Source organism: Ascaphus truei, chromosome 4 (genome assembly GCF_040206685.1).
Source record: "Ascaphus truei isolate aAscTru1 chromosome 4, aAscTru1.hap1, whole genome shotgun sequence".
Classification (NCBI taxonomy): domain Eukaryota; kingdom Metazoa; phylum Chordata; class Amphibia; order Anura; family Ascaphidae; genus Ascaphus; species Ascaphus truei.
In genome coordinates this window covers 138,463,365-138,475,454 of record NC_134486.1, presented here as the reverse complement: position 1 = coordinate 138,475,454, position 12,090 = coordinate 138,463,365, and positions in this window count along the sequence as shown.

Here is a 12,090-nt window from a genome sequence, read left to right as displayed (position 1 = left end):
GAGAGACATCCCTGGGGTAGAGCGTAACACAATTTGGCTATAATAGTAATAAATGCGTTCTCCTTCTAGGACGTGAAAACCAAATCCACACTTAGAACCTCACACTACTTATGACCAATCATTTATATTCTCACAAGGCCCCGTTGGCTGTCACACAGCTCCTGAGCCGTCTCAGTGGCCTCCGGAAGCCATTGCATCCTCACCCTCTGAACCCCCTTCCCTCTCTCTGTCTCCCTATCCCCTCCCCCCCTCCCCCTTTTTTTTCCCAGTTCTCCCCCCATTTATAACAACTATCATTTTACCCCAGTCCCTCACAATACGAATTACTATCTCCTCTCATGCGGTTAACTAGGGCTCGAAAAACCACGTGGGCTTGTTATGCTTATGTTATTGTACATTTTATGCTACCCTGTTCAATGTGCATCTGATTTGTTTTTTATGTATACCATGCATTTATTCATTAATAAAACACAAGTTAGAAAATAAAAAAATAAAAAAAGTAAATTTTCCAATGTTTGCCAAGAATGAGGCTAGTGAGGGTAGGTGAATTATACTCTCAATCCATCCCTGACACCAGAATCGGAATTTACATCTTTTAGCACACAGAAGATAGGACACACTATATTTTATTAAATGGTTATATTTTAATAGGTATATATATTGATCACCTGTAAATGAAATGTGGGATATCCAAGTCATGGATTAAGACCAGCCCAGATGGCTACCAAGCTTGGTGCCTCTGTGTCTGTGCGGAGTCCTTACTTGAAAGCCTCTGGGATGCCAAGGTGTTAGAACAGGCGGGGTACTGCAGTTCTGCTTGAGTACCCACATCCTGGGTTAACACAAGGCTATCCGGCCATCATTTGCCTGACCCCAGACTCTGTGGAGCCTGGACAGCAGGTGGGCTCAATATGCAAAGAGGCAGACATGCCAGGTTGGCGCATGCCCCTTTACAATCTGAGAAATGGTGCCCTCGCGGCTTTACAATATACGCCATCGGTGATTGGCTGGCAGAGAAATTCCCATGCTCTGATAGGCTATAGAGGTTGTCAATGAGATCCTGAAAGCCTTAAGAAGGCTTGCAGCCAATCAGGGGGGCAGATTCCAAGCGCCAAACCAACAGCGGCAAATGCAAAGATGCTATGGACTGAATAGACGCAGGCCGGCTTCAAGATTTTGAACTCAGAAAAGTTTCTAAGTACCGCTTTTAAGAAAGTAGCGGTCGCATCTGGCATTGCATGCCGAAAACAGTTCCAGGACTTTTGTGAGTAACTTCTGGTCATTGGGAAGTACTCCTAAAAAGGTCATCTTGGTGAATTTCATTCCAGAAACGGATTTATTCGTTAGCCCTGTTCCCAGTAAGTGTGAATTGTGTTACATTGTGTGTATATCTTTTCATGAAATAAATTACAATTTATTTTACGTCCTTGTTTTGCTCAATCAATGATCCCGGTATAAAAAGGTGTTAATAAACCTGGCCTCCCATGACACAGCACTTAAAACATCTGCCCTTGCAGTCGGCTGAGAGAATGAAGCTGCGGGGTCACAGCCAGGAAGATTACCCTACCGATGGTGTGGTAGAAGTACGAATAAATATACTGCAGTTGAACACCAACAAGACTTACCCCATGGAGGTGGAGGCCCTGGTATGTCCCGAACCTCAGGAACAGACGAGTTCGCCAATCATACTGGGGACCAATGCTGATGTGGTATGGGCAGTGATCCAGGCTTATATCCATGAAGCGGGCAAACTACCCCTATCCGCGCTGCAGATCCACCCGGCACTCAAAGAAGAGGGCTATAAGTCACTGCACAAGAAGAGTATGTTGAAATTTTCAATCACGAGGGAGGGTTGATCGAGATTCCACCAAGGGGAGTGAGTGTCACGGGAGATTAGGCCAAATACAACTTTATATTTAAGGGATCAGTCACAAGGCTAAACAGGCAGTAAAATAAATTGCGGTTTATTCGGATTAGACCTCGGAAACACACAGAAATAAAAGATACAGAGAATATACACACTTACTGTGGTCTGGGGAGAATGAGATCTAGCCCTTCCTAGTTGCAAGGCGCCTGCTTCAGCAAAAGCTTACCTTGATAGGATCCCGGTTCTAGACTCCTGGACTGAAATAAAGCCTGCTGGCTAGGCCTTTCCTCCCGCATGATTCTCTGTGTGAATAGCTCTTTCACTCAGAAGCACAGGTGAGAGGCCCAGCAGCAGCTTGTCTTCACATCAGGAAAACTGGCAGGCGAAAACGAGAGAGCACTGCTTTACTGCCCGCTCTTATATAGGCTTGATTCATATCTAAATCATTGAGGGGTCTGATAACCATTTACAGCAGGGATTGAGATTACGCATTCACTGATAGGACGGATACATTCTAAATTTGCAATGGAAAACATGCTTATGAGTTTTAACATCCAGGGCCATTTTTAGCTAGTACCATACCCCCTGCTGTCAAGGCTCCTATACATCTGGATGAAACAAAGGCAGATAACCTGGTAACCAAAAGGGTTCCCCTCCCCGTGGCCATGTGCACAAACCTACTTGGGCCTCCTGCTTTGAAATGCTAATTACCATGTAGCTGCCTTTTGTCATCAGATGGGTGTTTCCTCACAAAACACAACATGCATTGTAGTTTTAAAACACAGAAAAACTACCATTTAGACTCAAGAGCTTGCACTCCATCACTCGCACCTATCATGTGGGGGTTTGAAAACCTTCTCTAAGACACCACTGATAATACCTTGCTGGCAGGCAATACAGGTTAAACTATCTGCCCTTTTCCCTCATGTTCCAGAAGTCTCTGCCCTGCAGCTATTTCTCATAAGAGGCCACCCATACAAGGCAATCCACTTATAAGCTTGCACAGGCAGCTATGGGCCCATGAGTCAAAGGGAATACACAGAGACTGCATTAACTAGCCCACTGGGCTTACATAGTTAACCCCACACACAGTTCCTAGCTTATAACCCTATGGGGGACAGTATAAAAAGGGAACAAAGTTACAGGGCAACCCATTAAGGTACAATTTTAGACCCAAGAGCTGACACTCTCAGCCCTTGCCATACGGTTTCAGGAGCAGCCATCCGAGCTCCACCTTTATTAATGAAGGCCGGCTTCACCTCCCCCTTCAATTATGAAGGCGCCAGGACAGTCACCATCAACAGGTGGCTTTCTGAGCCTGAAAAAAATGAGGTTTCAGGGAAGAAACCGAGTCTCTCTGGCTGGTTAAGACCTCCAGCATGGTTGGACTCCTTGCCTCCTCCATAGTCCAAGTTCAACATGGCAAGGGTCCACTGCAGACCTTGAAATGCTGGTCCACATTTTGGGAACCAGGCTGCCAGCACCAATACCCTCTGGTCAGTCACCTTAGTCAGGGGGTCAGTTAGAACACTGTAGTGGGTCACCAAATCCCTATAGTACCCTTGCATGTCCCTGACCTCCCTCTATATCCATTCCCTCTCCATCAAGGCACTGTACTCAGTCTGATGGTGGGGCTGCTGACCCCCGGGGTCTACCGGGCAATCAGTACACTGGGTCCTGCTTGGCTCTCCCTAACGCCTCTGTCGCGGTGGGCACAACTTTGCCAACACTTTTTATATTTCTGGGTACTTGATTGAACACAACAAGGAGGAAAATAAATTGTGATTTATTTCCTTGATAGACAAACACACGACAACTTCAGAATACACTTAAAACAACACTTACTGGGATAGGGAAACTAAATAAATTGTCCTTTTCATGCAACCGCAAGAAATGCAGTCTTTGTTTAAAGGTCCCGTGGCTAGATCGCAACTTGCCGATCTGATATCTTGGCCAAGTATTTAGTTGTAGTTCATAGGAATTCGTTCGGGAGTCCCCAGGGCTAACGAATTCCGTAGTTTGGGGTAAATTCTTAGTTTCTATGGTATTAACCCCTTGCGTACAGGAACCGCTACCGCTATGCTGCTTGAACGAAGTCCGGCGTGAACGTAGTTACATCATATGCGGTTTCTTGATTTCTCTTGACAACACTGGGGATAGTCCGGTGGGCAGAGGATGAGAAACGCACTCAATATCAATGGTAATAGAGGTGGGGTACTTAGCTGCCGGTGCGCTGGTCCTGGGGAGCTCCTGTAGTCCCAAATGTTCCAGTACAAAGAAGAAGAAGCAGGCACACAGTCTTACTCAAAAGGAGGTTTAATATGCCATAAAGTCCAACGTTTCGGCAGTCAAATACTGCCTTTCTCAAGCTGAAGGCTACCAAACACAAGAAAACAGTCAAAATATATACCACCCCCTGATACTCACCCCTTCCCGCTCTGCCACCTAACCAGGATGTTGGCGCCCACCTGATGATGTCAGAGCGACCATATGGCACCCCCTAGTGACGTCAGACATCTAGGTCTAAATCCCTGGCAATACAGCATAGAGCTGTCTTGGAGGACTGCAGCCACAGCCACACCTCTCCCCAGAATGAACACTCCCCCATGATGACATCAGCTTGACCCGGCTGTCAGGGGGGGGGAAGGAGGGGGAGCATGCACCAATCAAGACTGTACTCAAAGGGCTGGACAAAGATGTATCCGTCGCCATGGGATCAGTGTCAGAGCAGGGAGGAGTAAGACACTCCTACAAATCACCCTGAAAGTGTAAATAAACCACACACCAAAATATTAATAAAGCATATGTGCACAAAACTAATACAGCAATATACTATTAAAAACATGTGACTGTATACTGCTGATGACATCAGTATAATCCTGCAAAGTTACAGTGAAATGCCACATAAGAATATGCAGTACATCAGTATTTAGAATATACTAGTGTGTATACCTAGGTCAGAAATTGGTACACACAACCAGGGGGGGAGGGGGGAAGAGGGAGAGTGGAGGGGGAAGAGGGAGGGCGGAGGGGGAAGGGGAAGGGAGGGGAAGGGAGGGGAAGAAAGAAGGGAAAAACACACAAAAAGGATAATCTTCCCAACAGGTAAGTGCAGAGTCCATGGATGGTGCAAGATCAAATGTGCCTGTAGAAAGACAAAAAATTACCTTCTATTAAGGAAGCATTTTAAATTATGTTGCTCATTAAGACCCATACCATTGCTGGTATTTAAAGCATGTATCCAGAATGGAAGGAGAAGAAACAGGTAGCGCTAACCAAGTAGAATAAGTAAAATATACAATATATAACCTTAAGTGTGGATAATATCCACACGTGAGGGGCTGCCTGGGATACAACAACTGACCCCCTGGTCAGAACATACACATGGAAAAAGAATATGTATCTATAGACGGTTGTATGAATAAAATGACATAAAGGATATGAAAACCAAGCCTGTTGGATGATCAGGAAATGGCTCCAGTGGATGTGCTTAAAATAAAAGAGAAAGCACAAAACATAGCATAATACTGTATGGAACAAGAACAAACTACATATAAAACAAACTGCACATATAACAAATAACAGTCAGCTGAGAGATCAAAAAGGTGAAAAATTAAAATAAAAACATTTAATAAAACATATCACAAAACATACATGGAACATAAGAAAAATTAAAATAATATTGGACAGTGAAATAAATCAGATCTGCACACTGCAGCACTGATGGAATGGTTGAAATGCCCACTCACCAGATAGATGATACAGGCAAGCGGTGGATACATTTGAGAGTATCCCCTCTCTTTAGTTGTAACTGCCACTGCTCCTGGGTGTCTCCATGAATGGAAAGTGTGCACGCCAGCCAGCGTGTGGGCGGATGGTCTCACTCAGCACACTAAGGAGAACGTGCAGCTACTCCTGGATCGGCAGCAGCAGATTCGTCTCGGGTTTCCCAGCATACAGTTAGCTGGCAGCTAGCAAACGCTGATTCGCCTCTGCTATCGTGGAGAGGGGGATTGCCAACCAAATGATGCAGTAAAGCTCCCTTTGCCACCCCAGGCGTTTCAAAAGCTGACCGCTTTCTTCTTCAGGAGTTACACTCTCTCTCTATCTGGTAAGTAGGCATTTCAACCATTCCATCAGTGCTGCAGTGTGCCGATCTGATTTATTTCACTGTCCAATATTATTTTAATTGTTCTTATGTTCCATGTATGTTTTATGATATGTTTTATTAAATGTTTTTATTTAAATTTTTCACCTTTTTGATCTCTCAGCTGATTGTTATTTGTTATATGTGCAGTTTGTTTTATATGTAGTTTGTTCTTGTTCCATACAGTATTATGCTATGTTTTCTCTTTTATTTTAAGCACATCCACTGGAGCCATTTCCTGATGTATCCAGAATGCTTCACGTCTCAATAAAAAAGTCTCCCTATCCGGAGTGCCTTGTCTAGGTGCTACTGACTCAATACCCATGATGCATAAAGAGGCAACATTATGATTGTGTTCCCCACAGTGTTGCACAAGAATAGAGGGATCCGTACCTTTTCGAATTACACTTTTATGTTCAATGAACCTTGTTTTTAACATTCTTATGGTCTTACCAACATAAAGAAGACCACATGGACACTTTATTACGTACACTACATATTCAGATCTACATGTGATTCTATTTTTAATTTTTATGATCCTCCCGCTGTGGGGGTGACTGAATTGACTACCGGTAGTCAGACTGTTACAGACCAAGCAGCTCATGCATCTAAAGTTACCCGGTCTGCCACCCTCCAGAAAATGAGGAGTTCTGTAGTTACCCTCATTATCTGCATGTATCAGGCTATCCGCCAGATTCCTCCCTCTTTTGAATGCCACCATTGGTGGTACACAGCAACTTTCAGATAATATATCATCATTTTGCAGAATATGCCAGTGTTTAAGAATGGTAGATTTAATAAAACCACCAGCTTGACTGTAAGTTGTGGTTAATACAAGCCTGTCCTCCTTCTTATTTTTGGTAGCACTTACCTCTTTATCCAGTGCCTGGTCTAACACAGCAGGAGGATATCCCCTAGCCAGGAATCTACTACGTAGTTCTCCAATAGCTGGTTCAATATTATCCTTCCTGCTCGTGATTTTACAGACCCGGACTTTCTGTGAAAAAGGTAATGCATCAATAAGAGGAGGAGGATGATGGCTATCTGCCCTTAAAATGGCATTTCTGTCTGTATCCTTTCTAAAAAGTAGTACTAGTAGAGAGAAAGAACCCCAGCGGAGAGCACTCAACAGTGCACAATATACAATGGAGGAGGTAGTGTATGATGTAGTATGTATAGTGAGTATTCTAAAAACCATTTATTGGAGTCTTAACTCAATTAAAATAAAACGGACGCTAAGTACCAGGGTGATGGGTGCTAGTAGACCAAAAAAGCGCAGCGAAAGTAAAAAACACCAGAACTCAAGTGTAAAGTGTTGGCTGTTACCCTTAATGATATGTGCAGGGTAAAGTCAGATGAAATAAACAACTACAGGTGTCTGTGTGTATAGTAAGTAAATCACAGATACAGCCACCTGTACCGATCGAGTGACATGATGCCTTGATTTAGCAGCACCATCCAGGGACCTTAGCAGTGACCTGCTTATATGGATTGCCTCAAACATTGGTGATTGATGATTGTCCCTGTACAAGCTTACGTGGTGTGTACTTACCTGGTTTACTCACCTGCAATACAACGATCTGATACATATGACACCACTCACCATTACCTATAAGCTAGACATTGGCCTACTAGCACCCATCACCCTGGTACTTAGCGTCCATTTTATTTTAATTGAGTTAAGACTCCAATAAATGGTTTTTAGAATACTCACTATACACTGGCGACACGTTTTATTGAAGTGCGGCCGGTTCCGCAAGCCGGGAGATTTCCCGGCTTGCTAGTGGCATCCCCTCGGCGTGCCGCGCGTCACCGATGCACGGTCACGCATCATCGGGTGCCTGCGCCCCCTGCACGCCCGTCCAGGGCTCCCCGAGGGAGCCCTGGTGTCCCGCGATGTGGGGGACGGCAGCAGGGGGTTCCGGGAGACCCGGCGGACCCGGCAGCGGGAGGAAGAAAGCCCCGATCAGAGGGCGCTCCTCCGCTGCTTCGGCGCGCGCCCGGAACCCTCCGGCGCGCGCCAGGTTACAGCTGCGGCCGAGAACGGGCAAATGCTCGAATAAACTCGGCCGCAGCAGTACATACTTCATCATACACTACCTCCTCCATTGTATATTGTGCACTGTTGAGTGCTCTCCGCTGGGGTTCTTTCTCTCTACTAGTACTAGTTCATATCCACCCCTGATTGTAGCACCACAGATTTTACTTTTCCAGCAGTTGCGAGGGTATATTCTTTCCCATTCCCCTCCCCAGCCTTTCCCTGAGTTCGTTATCCTTTCTAAAACGATCAGTATGTAACTCCCCATTAGTCTGTGTAATGAGGACATCTAAAAAAGAGAGTTGCTGTGTACTCCATGTATTAGTGAGGCGGACCGGTGAATGGAGACCATTAAGATATTCTAAAAAATATAACAGCTGATCCTCCGTACCTGTCCATATGGAAACAAATCATCAATATATCTGTAATAGCTTTTAATATGCACAAAAAAGTCTGATATGTAGATGTACTGCTAATGGCGAATGAGGGCGGCCTTGATTATCTCAAGACCTTCAACATGGGGGATTATTGTGTAAAGGCTAGACACATCTAAACTAACCAGAATATGATTAGTCCCATCACCAGGTGTGTTTTTTTAATTTGTCAAGGAAATCAAACGTGTCTTTGATGTATGACTTGGCTGTCTGTGCTATAGGTTGTAGAAATGTGTCTACAAATTTTGCAAGGGGTTGATTTAATGAATTAATAGCAGCTATAATAGGCCGCCCCGGGGGATTTTTGAAATTCTTGTGTATTTTGGGCAAGGTATAGAAAATAGGGTATTTAGGATGCAACACAGTTAGAAACTCAGATTCAGGCTCTGTTATCCACTGGTTATTAACCCCCATTTGGATAATTTCCTTAATTTCTCTCGCATAGTTAAAGGTAGGGTCCCTATCCAATTTAATGTAGCAGTTAATGTCACTCAGTTGTCTGATGGCTTCAGCCTTATAATCTGAGTAATTCTTCACTATTAGGGCACCCCCCTTGTCCGCACGCTTAATAATAATGTCATTATTATTAGTCAAAATGTTTAATGCTTCCTTTTCCCGAACAGACATATTGTATATAGCCCTAAGTTTGTTTTTTTGTACCTTGCAATGTCCGCCTTAACCAGTCGTATATATGTGCTGACTGATGGATTTTTAAATGGCGGGATAAAAGTGGATTTGAGCTTGCACATTTTGGTACCTTGATAAGAAGCCGAATTATCTGTCCCTTGCTGGTCAGTGGCCAAATTAACTGTCCCTTGTTGTTCCATAGGAGGATTACCTGTCCCTGGTTGGATATTGGAATGCACCGATTCTGTAGACCTGTTAGAAAAAAACGATTTAAGGTTTAATACACGTTCGAATTTAAATAGGTCAACCTCCAAATCAAAATCATTAAACAGTGTAGTAGGTACATATGATGGCATCAGGGGGGTGGTATATATTTTGACTGTTTTCTTGTGTTTTGTAGCCTTCACCTTGAGAAAGGCAGTATTTGACTGCCGAAACGTTGGACTTTAGGGCATATTAAACATCCTTTTGAGTAAGACCGTGTGCCTGCTTCTTCTTCTTTTTGATAGTCTGGTGGGCACAGTTATAGGCTGTTCGAGGGTACCTTTAACATGTGCACCCAATCCCCGCCGTGGGAACGTTTTCCCCACCAATGGCCGCTTTGCCCGCAGTTTTGCTCAGCGGGACCCCTTTGAAGTGCCAGGAAGAAAATACCCTCAGCTCATTCACCCCTAGCCAATTTACATGCCAGAGGATTTTTTTCCCGGTCTTACAGAAAAAACAGTTCCTGCCTTTACATTTTAAAATCACAGATTTACACACTTTATTCAAACTTTATGTTCTGGGTGTACTATCACTGTAATTCTTATATGTATCTTCGTGTCTTATTTTTTTACACTTGCACACCAAAAACCAGGGTGCTGGGTGCCTCCGTTCTCGAGTTAGCCCCCCTAATTGAAATGCCAGCTTGTGGGAGCCAAGTTCACCAAATTCTCAGGTCAATTGACACAGTTCCCACGGCAATTGACTTTCCGCCTTTCAAGTTACGGGGCTAACCAGGCATGGATACATTCTATCGGTAAAACCCTTCAGAACTTGACTTGTGGTTACAGGGTCAAACCGATAGAAATGGATACCCATTCTACAAACGGCTCTTTAAATTTTTGCATTGCTTCTTCAATCAGTGCTGGCTTTGGTGCTCACTACTCCATCTTGTGTCTAAGAATGGTATAGCAGGCAATGCATTTACTTTCATTACAGCAGGCAGGGAATAGCCTGCAAATTGGGGTTTAAAAAAGCTGGGACAGGGCAAATACAGTAGTGTAGTACAAAGACTTTTAACCCCATCATTCCCAATGCGAGTTAGGATTAATCAGCCGGTATAACCTTTATTTTAGGCTTTTTAATCCTTTGCTCGTCACACCTCCCTTTCTCAAAGCGCAGGGACTGCTCTGACCACCTTGTCCGGTGGCTGGGCTCACCTGCCACCTCTTGAAGTCAGTATGTCCTGAGGGCTGTCCTGGCGGGAAAGGCCATCAGCATTGCCATGCTCGCTCCCTTTCTTGTGCTGGATGGTAAAGTCAAATTCCTGTAAGGCAAGACTCCAGCGCAAGAGTTTTGCATTTTCCCCCACACCCTCTGTAACCAACTCAAGGGAATGGGGTCGGTAATCATGTTACAGTTGTGCTCGCCACAAACTGGGGCCGGACCGCGTGGCTGAGGCTCGGTTATGAAATCACCAACCTTAGACCGCGCAGACTGGTCCGGAGTGCGAAGTTCATAGTTAAACAGGCTGGGTTCAGGACTGGAGAGAACAGCTTAGTCATTGGATGAGCCAGAGTCAGGATAGGAGATGTCCGGGTAGTCGTAGTCCAAGCAGGGAGTCGGCAACAGGAAATCAAGCAGTTCCTCCTGCTTCAGCATAGTAGCTGCGTGGCGGGAGCGGGGTCTGCACAAGTGGCGTCCATGGCCCATGGTACTGGTCTCAGCAAGGAGAAGGCTGACCAGAGTTCAGCAGAGAGAAGGCTAACTGGAGAGGGCACACTGCCAAGCAGCACTGGAAAACCAATGCTTCAGCGCAGGAGTTCAAGCTGGCCTCTGCGAAGGGAGAAAGAGCAGCAGGCCACGGGGTCCAAACAGCAACCTCTGCTAAGGGTAGAAACAGCAGGTTGCGGCCTCCAGAGAGATAGCACACAGCAGGTCTCCTGGGTGCTAGGACACAGGCTACAGCGTAGTAGCTGCTGAAGGATACTGGAACACAGGAACGAAAGCAAAAAGCTGGAACATATCAACAGCGAAGTCACAAGGGAAAACAGGAACTAACTCTGGAACACAATACGCAGAGATTAGTACTAGAGATAACAAGCCAGGGGCTTGTGGCAGAACATGGGTAACATCCAAGAGGGATTATGCTCGGCAGAGAAGCATTGTGGGAATGCAGTACATAAAGGCCAGCGGGTCAATCCCCGGAGGAGGGTTTGAGGGCACTGCTCCAATGACTGAGTACAAGGCTAGGTTGCAGTGATAGCCCACACAGCTGCTGTGGGAATTAGTGAGAACAGCAGCACCCTGCAAGGCTCCGAGAAAAGCCAGGAGTGGATTCCTGACAGTACCCCCCCTTCAGGTTAGACCTCCGGGCGAACATGACCACTCATAGAGTTGGGGGACCTGGAATTGTTCCTCAACTGTCTAGGATTGGGGGTAGAGTCGTGGTCCAGAGACTCGTGGGCACTCCTTTGCATACCTCCACCCCCCGGTGAGAACTGCGGCCAGACAGGACCATCCATGGGTCTCGGGGACATTGAGTTGTTCCTAAAGGGCTTTAGGCGGGAAGGGTATCCGTAAACGATCAGTTCATTGGCGAGTACTGTTCTAGGATATGAGAGTGGTGGCACAGACATTTTTGGTACGGGGCTCGCCACGCGAAATGACTTGTAAATCCAGAGCTGTGGAGAAGGAGGTGTTTCCAGAATAGAAACGGCAGAGGGACCCCAGCTGGGTGCCCGGTCCATAGTAATCGTACCAGAGTGCGGGCCAA